The sequence below is a fragment of the Cupressus sempervirens genome, chromosome 1 (assembly GCF_028749045.1).
Source record: "Cupressus sempervirens isolate cs-2001-9-10 chromosome 1, ASM2874904v1, whole genome shotgun sequence".
Taxonomy (NCBI): Eukaryota; Viridiplantae; Streptophyta; class Pinopsida; order Cupressales; family Cupressaceae; genus Cupressus; species Cupressus sempervirens.
In genome coordinates, this window is record NC_143118.1 from 514,971,454 (window position 1) to 514,991,221 (window position 19,768).

Consider the following 19,768-nt stretch of genomic DNA (forward strand, 5'->3'; position numbering starts at 1 on the left):
ACATAGAAAAACACATTACAATTTTGTATAATCTTGATTCCATAGAAGAAGGTGAAGAAACAATTGTTGCATTGGAGCAATTGTATATCTTCTTGAGACATAAAAATCCATTGGCAAAACCAAGCAACAAATCTTCTTTTAATATTGTGTACAAATAATTTTAATGCAGTTAAATGGGTTTGAGGGAGGATGGTATCCCTTCATTTTTGTTAATGGAGGTCTAAGAGGACAAGATAACACTAGGAAATTGTTATAACACTTCAGGGATCAATGATAATAAGAAGTTTTGTGCTAGTCTTAGGATGTGCATTTACCACCTCAGCCATCAAATAATGGTGATAAACCAAAGTAAATAGAATAATAAGATCACAAGTAAAATTAGATTTCAAAACTAGGTGGTGAAGTGGGATGACACTATTGATGGTACCTAAGATTTTGAGGCAGAAAACCCTACCAAGGACCCTTCCCAAGACCACACTTGTATTTCTACCACTTTCAACCTATTATCTCCTACTAACTAGACAAATCCAAAGTTTGACAAAGCCTCCCCTGAAACTATTTATTCCCCTTAAGGCTTGATCGTCTAGATATCTCAAGGGCTCCCACTAACACTCATGATGTGTAGGATAAGAGGAAGTCTCCTATGAATTGCAGTATAGAACTAAAGATAGGTACTATAGAGGAGGTGGTTATTACTCCCAAAGACGTCGTTCACCCTCTTCTCCAAATTCACTCTGAAGGTGACCCATGAGGCAACGACCACCGTCCAACTATTGGCTTACAAGAACAAGAAGGAAGGCCTTGATAAAGATGATTTGAAACTTCTCTACAATTTCCTTGCAGAGGACTGGGCTAAGGTTTTGCTAGCTGGGAAAGGCAAGACAAAAGATGCCAGTTAGTGGCATTTCTAGTGCTTGGTGTTTTTTGGTTATCTGTTGGTTGCTTCTTTTCATCTAGTTTAGATGGTTTTAGTTTTTCTATGGAACTTGGGTTTGGGATGTGGGTGGTATGATACGCTGACCACCTACATGCCTTTTGTTAATCTATAAAACTTTGTTAGTTTTAAGAACATGAACTCTGGTAGCTTTATTTTACTTATGTTTTTTACGTAATTTGTTAAGGGGTCTGTTTGGTTTTCTATTTTTTTTCTACTAGTAGTTTCACCACTCTTGTATAGGGCCAATCCCCTTGTTTTGAATTCTTTTATATATAAAACAATAAATTTCAAAACTACAAATTACTGACCTTTGTATCAAAGACAATAATTTGGAATCCATAGTATAAATTACATTGATTAATTCTAAATCTGACCACAACATGTGACTTTTATTATGATATGGGCTATGACTTGGCTTACACAACCTTTCATCTTTTGTCACCTAAAACCATACCTACAATAGGCAATTCACCATCAGGTGTGTGCAACAAAACATCTCCCTCTAAATAGAATGGACATATTGAAAGAAAGGCACATAGTAATGGAAGATCTACAAAAGTTTGTAGGGTCAAACCTAAAGTTTCTTCTACTAACACAAATGGACTATTTGAAAGTATGGAATAAACAAAGTGAGGCAAATATTAAGAAAAAAAATTCTTTCAAACCTAAGCTAAAGTTTCTTGATGTATACTTTGGATTTTGTGGCATGTCTATTGGATTATGTTTTGGTGTAAATATTTTAGGCATCAACCTTTTCATGAGATGGGCATTAGATTTCAATGAGGTTTCCTATAAGAGTTTGAAGTACAATCATCAAGAAAAAAAGGTTTGAAATAAATTTGATAATCATTTCTTTGACCTACTCAAGGAATGGAAGAAACTCTATCTAAAAAACTATCAATTTGATTGTTAGAAGATAATAAATTGTCAATGAACACATCTTAAGGCTAAGTAAATGCTAGAGCCCAATTTTGATTATAATGTTCAAGAAGGTAAATTTGAAGTAGAATTCTTTCTTTACATTCGACATGTTAATCCAACCAAAGAGAATGAATTTGGGTTGGAATTCAAGGTGCATTGGAAAGGTTATGATAAGAGTAAGGATACACGAGAACCCTTTTTAAGATTAGGGGAATGTGAAGAAAAAATGAAGGATTTTATGGAAAAAGGCGTAAAGAAAAGTGTTTTCCAATTATAGGTGATGTGAATGTTATTTTTAGTGGCCCTCCTTGCCAAGGAGATAGTGGATTCAATAGATTCAAGAACGTTGAAGCTCATCTTGATGATTCAAAAAACTATCACATTGTTGTTTACATGGACATTGTAAACTTCATAAGGCCAAGATATGTTTTGATGGAAAATGTTGTTGATATTCTTAAATTCTTTAATTGATTCCTTAGTAGTTATTCCTTGATCTATTTGATGCATTTGAATTATCAAGAAAGCCTTGGCATTACGCCAGCTAGATCTATGGACTCCCATAGTTCACATGCGCTCTTTCTTGTGGGGAGAAAATACATCTGAGAAACTTCCCCAATATCCATTACTAACATATGATGTGGTTGTTAGAGGTAGTGTCCAAAATGAATAGGAGCACAACATGGTTTCTTATGATGGAAGCCAATATCATAATCTTGAAAAAGCACTTGTTCTTAGCGATTCTATTTTTGGCCTTCTATCAATTTTATACTTAGAGAATCGAGATGAAATGGTATATTCAAAAGCCCCTTGCACAAAGTTTCATAGATTTATTAGAATGCCTAAATAAGTTATGAAAGGTCAAATGCCATGTGCAACATTCAAGAAGATATCATAGAAAGATATTTGTTATGATGATAGGTCACTTTAGTTGAATGAAGATGATTATTAGCATTTCTACCAAAATCTTAAGAGAAAGGAGCAAACTTTAGGGATCTTCTTGGTGTACTTATTGGACTAGACAATGTTGTAGTATTGGATACCTCTATGGAAAGAGTAATGTTGCCATTGAGAAAGCTATTGGTTTCAGATTATGAAATAAATTTTGTAAAATTTTATTCCATAAAACCTTTTGGTCATTTATGGTGGGATAAAATAGTGACAATTGTGATTACCAGGACTGAGCCTTATAATTAGGTTGTTCTGCATCTTTCATATGATCAAGTTCATTCTATTCATAAGAATGCAAGATTATAGGGTGTTCTTGATTACTACAAGCTTTATGGGGGTGTGAAGGACATATATTCAAGTAAGAAATGCTTTGGAATTTCTTGTTGCACGAGCTTTAGGTGTTGCCTTGGGAATGACCATACATAATTTATATTTAGAGGAGACAATCATGGAGCTTCCAAATGGTGCAAGAGAACCTCAATAGCATTAATCATATCATTTATTTATGTTTCAAGATGATATTTTCCCAAAGGACCTATTTGATTAGAAAAATATTTATGTATTAATGTAAAAAGCACAACATTACAAAATTGGTAATTGTGCAATGTTGTGCAAAGCTGTAAGAAAGGGAATATAAATGTGTATGATGGTTATGCTTTATAACTGCCCACAAATAGTTTTAAAAGTAGCAAAATTTGTTTGTACTAAAATAGAGGTAATTCAAAAAGAGATAAAAAGATATAAGCTCTCTTGCTATTGTTAGCCAAGGCCATCCAAATAAATGCTCAATCCAACAAAGAATGACGACAAGTTTCAGATCTGATTTATCATGTCAAATATGAAGAGATCAATAAAGTTTTGATATTAGTTTGGATTGATATCTGATATATTTATGGTTATTTGAAGTTAATTTTGATTCATGTCTGAGGTATCAATTTTTTAAAAGGAGAGTTTATAAATTCTATCATTTTGTTGATTGTGATTATAAAAGGAAACCCGATAGCAATAGATGTTTCACAGAGTGATTTCATTGAGTTATTCTTAGTTCTATGTATTATTTTAATATTAGATTATGTTCTTCAACTTACTTTAGAAATAGTGAGAAAAATAATTAACAATGTTGAAGTGGAGGTTAGTTTTGAAATGCAAACATTTTTTATTCTATATCAATTTCAAGAATTAATTTCAAATCCAACTTGAATGTGTTGTTCTACTCTCATGAATCAAGACTATTATTGTCTAAATGAAACACAAACCAAATCAAGCATCAGTTGATAGTAGGTTTTTGTTTATGATTTGAATTGATCTTGGTATTCAAAAGAAATCAATCATCACTTTCATAAATTCTTAAGAGATTGGGTTTACATCAATTTGGAATGCATTTAGTTTCTTGGTATGTTTAACTAATATTAATGAATTGGGTTTCAATGTACTGGTTGTTTGATTTAGTAACATCAATGTATGGGAATAAGAATTGACCTTAGAATTGGTTTTATCAGAGGTTTATTAATATTATCAAGTTGGTGACATAAACTCCAATGAATGAGAATAGAAATCAAATTTAAAATCCAGGTCAAAAGTTTAGTTTCAAACCATGTGGTCATCTTTTCTTGCAATGCATCATGATTTTCAATTTTTAGATAAAAATGTGTGTTGTGAAGTTGATATCTACATTGTGAAAATTAACACTATTGTAGTCATTGATTATTAATCTCCTATCATAAACAATTATTAAACTATTGGAAAAAAATTCACAGCTAATATCAAAAAATAACACAACTGCAACTTCACCAATAAAATATAGAAAGAAATTCAGAACACAAAGAACACAATATTTTCAGACAAATCATCCCTGGAAAAACCCCAAGGGAAAACCAGTTCTACAGATGGAAAATATATTAACTTTAGTAAATCAAGAGATACAAAATTCCTTGCCTCTCACTAGTAGAATTTAGAAAACCTCCTAATTTCTCCTACTGATATTCCCCCACTATTATCCTCAACACTATCACTACGCCCTTGGTAACATTGCAAGATTGTTTGCTATCATTGCCAACTCATTTGCTAACACTACAAATGCTTCTACAACTCCTTGTTGTTCTTTATTCTATTCTATTCTTCAAATGCCTCCCTTGACCCCCTTCTATACTACTTAACCAAGAGGTTTCTAGTTGCTTCTTGATAAAGAAAACTCAACCAAGAATTTTCTAGTTGTTTCCTAACCAAGAAGTTTATAGTTTCTTCTCAATTAAAACAACCTAACCAATAGGTTACTAGTGGCTTCTAGAAGGAGTTAATTAATTAACAAATAATTATTTTTTATAACTCTAACAATTATTTTCCAATTAATCACATATGGATGAACAACTGTCAAGCTACCTAAAACTAACACTCCCTCTTAGCGAGGAAGTTGTTCTGCATGACACCCAACTTATTTTTGAAGAAGAAGAATTCCACCTTCCACAATGCCTTTGTTAGAATGTCTACTACCTCCTCCTTTGTAGGTATGTATTGTAGCTCAGTAACCCCCCAATATTGTACATAATCTTTGATGAAGTGATATCTGATGTCTATATGTTTAGACCTATCATGAAACACTAGATTCTTAGACAACTTGATGCAAGTCTGATTGTCCTAGTGTATCACAATAGTCTCAACCTTCTGACCAAACAAGGCTACTAACAACTTTCAAATCCATATAGCTTCACATGTCACCATGCTAGGTGCTATGTTTCTACTTTTTCTGAACTCAGAGCCATAGATTTTTGCTTCTTGCTGAACCAAGATACAACTCTAGATCCCAAACTAAAACAACACCCTGAAGTGCTCCTTTTGTCCATTGTACTTCCTACCCAATCTACATTAGTATAGCCCATCAACCTGATACCTTCACCTTGGACATATCTGATCAATCTACACATGTGGGTCTCTTTGTTGTGTGCTACAAAAACTTTTGGTTGCTCTATGTATATCTCCTCCTTTAACTCACCATTAAGGAATATTGTCTTGACATCCATTTGATGGATCTGCCATCCCATCTGTGCTGCAAATGAGATCATAGCTCTTATAGAAGTATACCTAGCCACTAGAGAAAATTTCTCCTCATAGTCTATTACCTCCTTCTAAGAGAACCCCTTGGCCATGAACCTTTCCTTGTATTTCTTGATGCTACCATTTGCACTATGCTTTATCTTATAGATCCAGCGTGATCCAACTACTGCTCTATCTATTAGTCTAGGAACTACCTCCCACACATCATTTTGCATTATTGAAGAATACTCCTCAAATATAGCATCCTACCATACCTAATGCTCTTCAACCTCTTGATAGCTAGAAGGTTCACTATCTACCAACTAACCAACTAATGCCACATAGTCATTGAACTTTTCTAGTTGTCTCCATTGTCTAGTACTCTTTCTAGGAGCTCCCACAAACTCTTGAGTATCCCTTTGTATCTCTTGAACCTCATGGTTCCTACTACCAACTATAGAGGATGAGATATCAACCTCTAAGTCTTCTAGATGCATTTCCTATTGCACATGTTGCTCAAATCTCTATGAAACTTCACCACCTGAGCCTACACTTGTATTGGTAATTGTACTTGTGCTTTGCTACCCTTGACTAGGCCTTGAAGCTTCTGCTTAATGCTCACTCTGATCATCTGTTGGAAAATCTTTGGACCTTCTAAATTCCTTATCTTCCATGAACTTAACATCATGTTTGACAATAATTCTTCTAGTCCCAGGGATAAAAATCCTATATGCCTTTAAGGTCTCAGTGTACCCAACAAAGTACCCCCTCTCTGCAGTCTGATCTAACTTGGTACATGTATCACCTGGAATATGAAAATATGCCAAACTCCCAAATATTCTAAAAAGGCTAACATCAGGCTTCTTACCTATGAAAGCTTCCTATGGTGTCATCCTCCCTAGCACCTTGTGTCAAACCTTATTCTAAATGTAGACTATTGTACTACATGCTTTTTCTCATAAGTAGCAGGACATATCCTGGTCATGTAGCACGGCTCTTACTACCTCTGACATAGAATGGTTCTTCCTCTAAGCAACTCCATTCTACTATGGCTTTTAAGGAATAGTCCACTGTCTCTTGATTCCTTCCCTGGTACAGAGCTCCTGCAAGTTATTTCCTTTGTACTCACCTCCATTGTTTGACCGAAGAATCTTCATCTTCTTTCCTATTGAGTTCTCCACTAGAGCCTTGAACTCTTGGAATCGACTAAAAACCTCATCCTTGGTCTTCAAGAAGTATATATAGCTCTTCCTTGAGAAATCATCGATAAAAGTAACATAGTACTCATATCCTCTGATAGACTTTGTTGACATCAGTCCACATACATTTGAATGTACTAGATCACAAACACCTTTAGATCTGGTGTCACTCCTTGGAAAAGATGTTTTCTCAAACTTCCCCAACATGCATCCCTTACATACATCATCATGCTCTGTCCTCGCCTTTGGAACACCTATCACGCTCTCATGAAGTAATTTGAGTGCTCCATGATGAATATAGACCATCCTCCTATGCCATAGCTCTCCAAGATCTCTAGGATTACTTCTTCTCATGAGTTACTTAAGAGTATTAAACTACAACCTATAAAGGTGACCACTCCTAAATCTAATAGTTATGGGTGATTTCCAATCCTTGTGCTTAATCAACACATGTGTCCCTCTAAAGAGTATGTTATACCCCCATCCTGAAGAACAGATATAGAAATAAAATCCATACCTAATCCTAATACATACAATACATCATGAACTAGAATTATCTTTCCATTCTCCCTTTGAAACTAAACAGTCCCTTTCCCAACTGGGTTGAGCTTGGACAAGTTTCCCATAGAAATCTAGATATTGGTGCTCTCCTCCTTATAACTAGAGAAGTACTTTCTAACTCCTGTCATATGAAATGACGCCCCACTATCTATATACCAGATAGTCTATGAGGTTGAGCTCACCATACAAGCTATAAGTACAAACGCGTCTTCCATTCTACTTGAGAGTTCATCTACACTTGCTGAAGCTACCACCTAATTCTTTGCCTTCTTCCTTTCTAGGAAATCACTGACATAGTGACCATACTTGTGACATCCAAAGCACTTTAACTTAGAAAGGTCCTTCTTCTTCTCACTTTGTGAGTTTGATTCTTTGCTAGATCCCTTCTTTTCTTTCCCTTTCCCTGTTAGGGCAACATTCTCCTGTTCCACTTCACTTTTCTAACTCTTGTTGGCCCCATTGACAAGACTTAGTCTAAACTCTTGAGTTTCCATAGTCGATCCCAACTCAGTAAGGTATCTCATCCACTAAACTTGAACAAAGACACTCCATGTTTAGAAAATCCATTTAGGGCTATTCTCACTAGCTCATCATCACTGGGACTATCTCTAATAGCTACTAACTCATCCTTGACAATCCTAAGCCTGGTGAGATAACTTGTAACATCTTCTCCTTGGTTCATTTGGGTATTCTTTAGCTTCTCTCTAAGAATCATCTTCCTATTGGTGGTAGCATTCTAGTATAGATTTATAATTGTGTCCCACATCTTCGCCATATCTAGCTCTGAGATATGTGGAACAATATGATCCTTCACACCATCAAAGATAATCCTCCTTGCCTTGGCATCATCCTTCTTATATGCTACAAGCTATGTTGCATCCATTTCTATAGGTACACCACTGGTAGCATAATCCTTGATACCATTCTCTTCCAACAATAAAGAAATTTTGGCCTTGCAAACACCAAAATTTGAGGCACCATCCAATCTATCTTGATCTCTCAAACCAACTGAAGCCATCTCAAGGGATTAAAAAAATAATAATTCTAAAGAGATCACAATTTCTTTCCTAGGGAAAAACTCTTCTACCCTCAACAATGCTCTTATACCATGTGAAAATTAACACTATTATAGTCACTGATTATTAATATCCTATCATAAATGATTATTAAATTGTTGGAAAAAATTCACAGCTAATATCAAAAAATAACACAACTAAAACTTCACCAATAAAATATGGAAAGAAATTTGGAACACAAAGAACACAATATTTTCAGACAAATCATCCCTAAAAAAACCCCTAAGGTAAATCTAGTTCTGTAGATGGAAAATTTATTAACTTTAACAAATCAAGAGATACAAAATTCCTTGCCTCTCACTAGCAGAATTCAGACAACCTCCTAATTTCTCTTGCTGATATTCGCTCACTGTTATCCCCAATGCTATCACTGTGCCCTTGCTAACACTGCAAGACTATTTGTTATTACTACAAACTCATTTGCTAACACTCCAAATGCCTGTACAAGTCCTTGTTGTTCTCTATTCTATTATATTCTCCAAATGCCTCCCTTGACCCCCTTTTACACTATTTAACCAAGAAGTTTCTAGTTGCTTCTTGATAAAGACAACTCAACCAAGAAGTTTCTAGTTGCTTCTCAATTAAAACAACCTAACCAATAGGTTACTAGTGGCTTCTAAAAGGAGTCAATTGATTAACAAATAATTTTTTTTTGTAACTCTAACAATTATTTTCCAATTAATCACATATGGACAAATAGTTGTCCAAACTACCTAAAACTAACATAGAGTGTGTGCTAAAGTGCATGAAGTGCAAGGGAAATTCTATTATGAAGCAGAACTTGTTATAGGAATGTGAATGGGTGTTTAACGAAATATATTTGTGGTGAGGATAATGCAATTTTGATTGAATTTGTAGCCAAAACAAGATTGAATAATTAGTGGAATAGAGTTTTCTTCGAGAGAAAATCTAATTATGATAAAAGTTTTCTCTTTCTATCATTTTTGGGCAATAAATAAAAATTGATACAAAGACTTTGGAAATTATTCCAATATTTTCCTTGAAGGATAATGAGAATGTAGATTGAGTTTTGTAGATTTTGATTTTTTTTGGATGCTCTTCATCACCAAATAAATTTTCTTATTTTTTTAGTGATAAACTAAATGGTCAACTCTTTAAATGATGATTTTGTGGAAGAGTTCTCTTTGAAAAAGAAATATATCACAAATTGTTTTTGAATTGAAAAGCAGCCAAAACAAGGGGGCTGGCCCATTAAATAGTCAAACTGGTGAACCACCAGGAGATTACCACCAACAAAAATTACCCCCTTTGACTTTTAATCACAAAAATATTGATCAAATCACAACTTAAAAAAGTATCAACGGGCATAACACAACTATTGCATGTACTAGAACTTATAGAACTCAGAAAGCAAAAAAACAAAGGCACTACCACCTTAAACCCAACATAGTTCAACAACCAACAAAAAAACATAAAAAACTAGGAGCAAAGAATCCTAAGGCTTCTTGGCATCCTTCCTCCCCAGGAGGATTTTAGCCCAATCTTCCACAAGGAAGTCAAACAGAAACCTACAGTCCTCATTAGTCAAATCTCCCTCTCAGTCTTTCAACAAATATAATGTGGTGGCAGCAACATGCATCACCTTGATAGTATATTTGGTCAAGAGACACATTCTTTCCTCCAAAGCAAAGATTCTCTCCCACATTTTATTGCTAGCCATCTTTTGGACCCCCTTAGTGATCTCTTGCTTGTCGCAATGGCAACCATCCACCTACTCCTTAGTGACATCCTACACAATCAAAGGGTTAGGTATAACATTATCTTTGGAAGAAACCCTCATAAGAGAGGAGATCATAATAGGGTAGGGCACTCTATCCATAGTTTTAGGGAACTGGTCTTGAGTTAAGTCCACACATCCCAACCAATGGTGGTTGAAACATACATCACCTCTTTCCTCCCTTTTATCCCTTCTCCTAAGCCAGACCTTGAGGAATTAGAAACCTCCACTTCCTCCTACTCCATGTTCCCCTCACCAAAATTTGAATCCTTCTCTTTAATCCTTTGTTTAGGATGACCCATCTCCTCTGAATTTGACTCCTCGTCCTGTGAGGCTCCAACCCCTGGCTTCCTTCTAGCATTGGATTTTTCAATCCTCCTTGACCTCCTCCAACCACCTCTCCCCTCATCTTCTAATTCCTCTGGTTCCTTCTCTTTGCCTTTATCTGACTTCCCTTTTTAACCCAAGGCAGTGGTCTTCAACTCAACAAGGGACCCACTAGGCAAAGGTTGTGGGGTAGGAGCTCTAGGACCTGTGATCCTAAGGGGGATCTATTAGGGATGGGGGTTGGGGTGAGAAAGAATATCAATGTCAACAATCCTAGAGGGAACCAAAGAAAGGTGAAATTGATAAAGCTAGAACATCAACTCTTGATGTAGAATGGTATAATTAACTCTCTGCTTCATTTTTTCTTTAACATATGTAACTGTATACACTAAATCATGTAACAGAAAGAATAGAATGGAAATAAAGTCATGGTGGCAAAAATGGTTTAGGAGAGGGAAATGATAGTAATAATAAACACCATACCTCCCTTCTAGAGTTAGGTACTTCATCAACATTAGAAAAACTTCATTCCATGGCTCATGGAGCTTCTCTTGCATAAACCCTCCTCTGTGTCGAATATGTTCCTCCCCTTCCAAGAAGTGATATAAACTCACTTTGTCAGCCACCCTTGTTACTTTTTTCCATTTCCTTCCCCTCATAGCAAGTCCTATCACCAAAAGCATAACTTCCTCTGAGATATGAAACAAGATTCCATTAATTGTGACTCTCCAATCCTCTCAAGAATTGACAAACTACAGGGAACAATTCTCATTGTACCCATTCAACACCTCCATAAATAGGATGAAACCTCCCTCCCTTAGCATGTACCACACCAATGACTTTCTAACACTCTCCTCTATCATGGATGGCTCAATTTGCAAAAGATCACCCCCATCTCTACAATTTTCCCTAAAACTCTCTCTTTCTACCAAACCCAGAGGTGTAGTCACTCTTATGCACAAAAATAATGGCCCTTAAGAAAAAATAAAGGCATTTATTGTTAATAATAGCTATGTCCCATCTAGACATAAATGTCATGTGTCGAATGCCTCTATCTCTTATCTAATCTTTTCCATCATTCCCAATACTCCCAAACCATTTGAAATTTGAAATTTTACTCATCACAGCATACAAGGACATGCACAAAAAAATCATTAAAAAATTGTTCATCTCAAACTTCAAAATTCTTTCTTTTTCGGGCCATACAAATTTATTATCACAAGTACCTTTTCCTCCACTCCTTACCATTTGTCCATAGTGACTCTATCCCATCCACCTACTCAGCAACAACTCACTATAATTTAAAAGGTTCCCCCAACTAGATATCATCATGCTTTATTTCTTTATTCACTAAATCTCTTACCAAGTTTGGCAAGGCATTAAATTCCCTCCAACATCGTAGTCCCTTCACATTTAGACCTAAAGCCGCCATTCCATTAGCCACCCCATTTTTGTCCCAAAAAATATGATGCATTTCAAATCTTTTTAAAATAATTAATAAATTTTTGATGTCTTCTACAATACGTTTGATAGCCCACCCTTCCTTCATTATGCCTTTTACAGCCTCTATAATGATTTTTGAGTCACCTTCAATCTCTACCTTTTCCCATCCAACACTAATCACCACTTCAGACCCCAAAAAAGAGCTATTGCTTCTACAATATTATTGGACACTCTCCCTAGTTGTCCAGTATAGACCAAGAGAATCCTACCCTCACTATCTCTAATTATACCTCCACCCACTGATCCCTCCTTTATAGTAGAACCATCAAATTTGAGCTTAACCCAGTTCTCTCTCAGGTGTTTCCATGGTGTCCTTTTCCTTCCCAATAGATTGGAATTATGGTTAATTCTTGTTAATTTTCTTGAAGCTTCTTTATGGAAATATTAATTGACATATTTGGATCATTCATCTATTTTTGGTATTTCTTCTGGAAAATATTTGTTTCCCTCTTTAGTTCATCCACTTGAACATATGGCATGTAAGTAGTTTTAGATAAATTTGATTAACCTTTTTAGTGTTCATTATAGATATTTGACTTAGATATTTAATGAAACTTTTGTGTGGAAATTTGAAATGGCATATGATATCCTAATTTAAGTTTTTTGTGATGTGGGACAAGCCTTACGTTGAAGTTGAGAATGAAGTAGAGACAATCCATCAATGTTTTTCTCATTTACTAACAAGAAAAGATGATAGTAGTGGAGATCATACTAAATATACCATGCCAATGGAAGGAGAGGGGCCACACATACTAATTCAGTTATCCATGACAAGATGGAAGTAAATAAAGATACAGATACAACCAATATCTACAAGAACATGAGTTCTCATGATACTAGATACAACTATGTTTAATAAATTAATTACAATGTGGAGGTGTAGCTAGCAATATGTTGTTGAAGCATAGGGATAATTTTAAGAAACCCCCTTTTGGAAAAAAGTATAAAATTTTGGCAAATCGAACATAAGTTCAGGGGGAAAAATTAATTTCTATTAGCGAATTTTTATTTTTGAAAAGGAATTTGTTAAATTTTATTGGTGATTGTTTTACAATCATATGAAAATTCTATAAAGTGCTTGTGAATCTTTCATTATTGATGAAAATTGTGGAAAAAACTACACATGCCTAGAAATAATGATTTTATTAGTATTATTATTATTATTATTAAATGGAACCTAATTAATTATCAAATATTAAGGTTAAATTCAACCCACTTTTATCATTACAGTTTCCCTCCAAATTATTGAATGGTGGTTTGGGGGATTCACCCCTATTATTTTTAACCATTGGATGATCCTAAATCAATGGCCTAAATCATATTTGAAGCTAAATTTTTAAAAGCATATAAAGTCTTAAAGAGAGTTCCCAAAGTAAAGACGTGTCCCCAAACAAATTTATTTTGTGACAAAGTGAGAAAGAATAGAAAGTTCCATGAAAAGTCTTCAGAATAAAGATACATGTCAAATCTACATACTTAATCTGTAGTCTAAGTTACATTTTTACCAAATATTGGCTAATATGACTATCAATTAAGACAAGCATTGAAAATTTTAGGTGAAAATATTTAATTTACTACATAGAAAAACTAGATTCCATAGGCAAAGTCATCACTAAAATATAAATACTTATGTATTATTATTGGAGATTAGCTTGAGTATGGGACCCAATTTTGGTAAAGTGCAGGTGACATGGACACCCCAAAAGTGAAAAAAAATAAGCCAAATCTGGGGTCCCCAATGAGTGAGATTAGCCAATTGGTGAATATTAGCCACTAAAGTTATCCTTGTTGCAGCATAGGCTTTTATATCATGGCCCATATGAAATTAAATCCAATTTTAATATAATCACTTTTAGTTTTTGATCAATTATTAATATACTAAATATTTTAAAGAGTTCATTTAGAGAGAGATTAGTAAAGTTAAGATGGTTACGCAATTACCAATAGGATGCAACACATGTACTACTTTAAGAAGTCTCTAGTTGAGTAGAAAACCAAAACTACAATTCTGGCATTTATAATTTATTGGAAAATGATATCATATCTTTCTAACTTTTTATCTTATCTTGCTTATTTTTATAGGAGGATGATATTTTTGTTGCTCATATTGAGCTTGAACAAACCATGGCCTTGGAGGAAGATGAAGATGATAATGATGATGATGTTGAAGAGGTGAAGCTTTTTTTAAAAATATCTAGCAAGTTATATGGATATTAAATATGTTTGTATCTCTTGCTACTATTTTTTGTGTTTACCATTTTGTCTACTTTCATAGATGTTTATGGAGGGACCAACTTCATTTTGTGTTGTGGAACGAGTGGATAGCGTAGACTTGACAGATCTTAATGGTGGAGTTGTAGTGGCTTCAACAATTACTGTTACATGTTATTGATATCAATCAAGATTGCACCTATAGCGAGATGCAAAATCTAGCTATCCTATTAAAACATGGAAACTCTCTCGAGTGGTGGATTGTCCTAAAATGAGAGATGAATCTCTGGAAGTTAGGTTGGTTCCTATATAGTGATCACTTAAAAAATTAATTGTATGTGGGAAACGTGATGAGAAGTGAATGAAAATAATGAATACTAGAAACCTAAACCTAAAAATATGGCATGTCAATCTCATCAATAACCATGCAAAAATGCATAAAAAAGCCTCCAAAATAGACTACATGCAAAACTGGTTGTAACTATTCCATATCTCACCAAAAATAGCCCAATAATTGACTCCAAAGTCTTGAGTCTAAACTACAAGTCCAAAAATAGCCACTAAACTCCTTACCCTTGCATTTGGGTATTCAAAAAATGCAATTCCCTTCTTCAACCCTTAGTTCTAAAAGTAGCCTAATCAACCTTTCTATTACTAGTCACATTTTTTTATTATTACATAGTTGATTATAGTCCATCAATCTATAATAATAATTACAATATAAATCATGCAACACAATAATAAATTATTTAATCAAACTAACAATATAGACTTTTAAACTTAAGTCCTATACTATTACTTTTAATTAAATAATAAATTATTTCCTCAAATGAAGTTACATACCCAAAGAAGAATTCAATTGGCTTGAGGTAAACATAAAATACACAATATTAAGTCTTTGGTTTATTTTTTCATTTGAAAGCCTTGGAGTGAAAATAAAATGGGAGGAGGAAATGTTCACAAGGGTTTTCAAACCCTAACAATCAAATTGAACATTTCTTCTGCATTTCTCTATGCTAGAAATCACTATTTACTATAGCATCTTCTCTATTTTGTGGCTCTGGGTTTCTTTGTTGTTATAGTTTAGCCTATAGTTGTGGTCTTTTTCTCCATGTCATGTCTATTTTAGTTGTTGTTTTTCATGGGTTATTTCTTGCTATAAATGCTAGAGATCATTACTATAAGTTCTTGACCTCCATTTTGTGGCTCGTGTACTTGGTGGGTAAAAGCACAAACCTGTGTCACCTTTTATAAAGAAATGTGATATCAGAATGTGATAGTTCAACATTAACGACAAAAAAAATGGTATTTGTATTTAAAATATGAAGATGATGTAAACTGATGAAATGTGTAGAATTGTATGAATTTTATGCCTATAATTTTAATTTTTTTTTGACTGAGAATTTATTCATTTTATTTTATTTTGAAGTCCCTTTTTTAACTATAAAAAATATAGGATGTAGTTCCCGTCAAACAAGTATGTGCAAATCATCTTTTTTTGTTCTGATTTGAAAATATTTTATAGATGACATGTATAGCTAGTGAACAAAAAAAGAAATAATTATTTTTGATGTATATTTTCTTTGTTATAACTACTCAAGTTCGACCTTGTCAGAATCCAACAATTTTTTCCTCTCGTTAAAACTTCCCTATCAAATCTATACCTTCTTGAAAAAAATTACATATTCGTGAAGAGGATTCTCTCCTCTAGTGATAAATATTATTTTTTTATTTTTTTGATATGATTTACTTTTTTTTTTTCATTTTTTGAGAGAGCATCTTCTGAAATATTGAAATATTGACTTATAATATTTTGAGATTATAACATATTATAACTAATCAAAACACTCAAAAAATTATATAATGATGATATTGAATATGAGATCTATAAAAGGGTATTTTTAGTTTTTGAAAAAAATTGGGTTTTGATAGAGAAATGAGATTTGACCAAAATAGGTTTTTGTATCACAAACGGTGACACAGATCTGTGCTTTTACCCTGGTGTTATTTGGAAGAATAGCTGTGAGTGTTGGTTCATACCTATTTTGGTTATTTCTTTTGGATCTATTTCTTCTTCTCTATTGGGTTATTCCTTGTCTTAAGTTTCTTTTAATTCTTTCTTTCCTATTGTAAGCTTCTTGATCTATGAAGCTGTGAGTATCGTGATAGCTATTGTGACCCTATTGTTACTCTTTTCTGTGGCTAATATTCCATGTACATGGTCATCATTCTCCATGAATTTCAATTTCCATCTTTAACCTTCTTAATAGGAGTCCTGAAACTATTTGAGAATTTTCATTTTATGGAGTGAATAATGCAGTGAAAATTAATAGAGCAATTATGAAACTAGTATCACTTATTACTTGGGCAATACTTCTTTTTGTAATCTCTAGTGTACATAACAGAATTTATAAGTTTAGAATCTTGTAGGTTGTTGAAAAGTTGTTTCAGATCTATAATATCTAAATCCCACAAGTAGTGATCACCAAACTCATCAATATCCTCTTTCATTTTGTCCTTGGTTGACTTTGAAAGATTGAGAAAGTATTTTGCTCGTAATGGCAACGCAAGAGAGACTTCTATTTACAGCAATCAATACCCAAGAGTAATGAATGACATCTTCATGCTTTATCATTTCTTGGTATTTTATTCCTCTCTTCTTAATTTGTAATAGCATGAGTAACTATAACATTATGGTTTAACAACAATGAACACCCCTTTTCCACCACCATTTTGTGAAAACTCTCCAGTGAATATTTAGGAGGAAAATTTACAAAATAGAACAAAAAATTCTTTAAAATTAAGGTCTCCCTCTTAACATCAGATACATCTATCATTAGCATATGGGATGGTACTATAGTAAGAATCCTCTTTTCTCCCTTTGAAGTGCCTTTGATATGTTTTGGCTTTCGCTGATCCAAACTTGTATAGTGATCAACTTTTTGTATTATCCCACTACTTGATTGTACTAAGTCCACAAATGTTTGTACATCAAGGCATTCATTTTGAGGCTTGTCATATCACACCCTCTATATGCATGGGAATCTCAAACTATAAGGAGAGGATAAGACCTTTGACTTAATCATCCACACATCACTTTTTATCTCTAATATACTAACTTTTTAGGTCTTTTAATCCAAACATCAGGTCTCTCCTTGCCATTATTTGTCATTGTATAAAAGCTTGGCACCTTTGAGTTCTTTTCATTTTACCTAAAATATGGTTTCATTTTGTTCACAAGAACACTACATTCTTCATCAGAAATGCCTAATCCAACTCTGCAAAATGAGGGAAATCTTGTAGGGTAGCCAACATGTGTTCAATTCTATGCAAGACTAAGTAAAAATTGTGCAACCTCTCCTCCATGGCATAAAAATCCATAATAACCTCCTATGATAAGAACATTAAGATCGGATCCAATATTTATATAATCCAATTTAAGCTTTTTCCATTTTCCACTTCGATCACCTAGTTCCCAATTTGAGTATAAATCCTTCAAAATTACACCTTCATCTCTTTAATTTTTTCTTGTAGCTTATGTTGCTTAGTTAGTTGATTCCACGTAGTTGCTTCTATAATCATGATATTTTCAAATCTACAATTTTTCTTTAAAAAAAAGGTTTCAAGCCTTAAATTCTTGTCCCTTTAATGTTTAATTGATCTGATCTATATATCTATATAAAAACAAAAGGTTTCATGTAGATATGATCATGTCCCTTTAATACTTTTTTCTTCAATTGTCCTTAATTTCTTCATTATTTGATTGAAAGGTTTTATAGTTGTAATTGATGTACATCCCTTTAAAAATCTCCTCAAATCTTTAGTTAGTTGCTTTGGGTCAACCATAAGGTCCCATACTTGTAACATATACATACCCCCTCAATGGTCTCCCCAATGTCCTTGCACCTGCATGACTTAGTTGAAAGGCTTCATGTGTGTATCTTATGCATGATCCTTCAACAACCTCAAGCTTCATACTTGTATCTGCACATGACACAAATGTATTAGCATAAAACCTACTTTTCTTTTAGATACTTCTCTTGCCTTTGCATCTTTTAATGCATTTATCTAAATAATCATGTTGTAAGAATAGTAAGTAGTGCAGAGATATTTGGAATGGCTTCTATTGCTTAGTTTGTATGAACTAGCCCTCCTCTTTACATTTTGTAGGTCTATTCAAAGATGAATATGTGGGCTCAAATCTTCTTAAAAATCAGATCAATGACCCTTCCATTCAGGAAATGTCTATTTCTCTATTATTTTTCTATTTTTGCAATGTATTTATTCAAATAGTGTATCAAAAGCTACCATGACTTATGTAGTATGTGAATGCATTGTATCAAGTATTGTCTAAAATTTGAACATTTTGTACCTTATCAAAATAGTTCTGTAATATATTTCAATAAAAGTATACTATTTTGGTACTTGCATGTAATTTGAATAAAAATGATCAATTTATCTTGTTTATTGATTTTTGTACTCCACATTTTGCATCCAAACCATTCTGAAATATGCATGATCAGCAACTAAAACACATAGCACAGTATATAAGCAATTTTAACATAGCAATTTAAGAGGTAGGCTAAATTGATAACATTTTTGAAGATGCCATAAGGGTGTTTACCTACTGAATAGTAATAGATTAGCTACCTTCTACATATCCATTGGGCACAAAGTTATCTTTGGCATTAGAAAATTGAACCTTCTCAAAAATTTACAAACCTATCAAACTTGAAAAATTGAAACACACTTTGCTGAAAGAACATACCACACCACACCAAACTAAAACTAAAAACTTGAACTAGATCTGTAAGCTGACATAGGATTCTGTAATGGGCACCCTTGGATGTCCCAAAAAATTAAACCAAATTGCTAAAAGAAATTATGTCAAACAGTTTACATTCAACTTCTTAAAACCCCTTATAACTCCAAAAATCAAACATTTATTTGTTGTTGTGTTTTGTGCATGGAATTGGTATCATACAACATAAACAAGAAAGAAACTACAATAATATGCAAAGTGGAAATGAACGGCTGCTAATAAAATGTTATTTTCAGAATTCATAAAACCAAATACATGGCAGATTTATCAACTCACTAATTACTTCAGCAATATTGTCATAATACTCCAGCCCATGCTTACGAACTTGCTGCTACAATACTTTGTCCTCCAATCAGTCCACTACCTTTATAATACCATTCCCTCCAAGCGGCATAAGCGTCGGACAAGTAGTGAAGAAGATATGAGCAAAATATCAAATCTGCCTGTAGCCAAAAATGCAACTAAACTGCCTGATAATGAAGCCAATAAGAAAGA

At 33.6% G+C, this 19,768-nt stretch overlaps 2 pseudogenes; one reads left to right on the plus strand and one right to left on the minus strand.

The window, feature by feature from the left end:
• Positions 1-1,318: 1,318 nt before the first annotated feature.
• On the plus strand, positions 1,319-3,290 carry LOC149578494 (DNA (cytosine-5)-methyltransferase 1 pseudogene; annotated as a pseudogene).
• Positions 3,291-16,676: 13,386 nt separating this feature from the next.
• Positions 16,677-17,968, minus strand: LOC149578495 (DNA ligase 4 pseudogene; annotated as a pseudogene).
• Between the last annotated feature and the right edge of the window lie 1,800 nt (positions 17,969-19,768).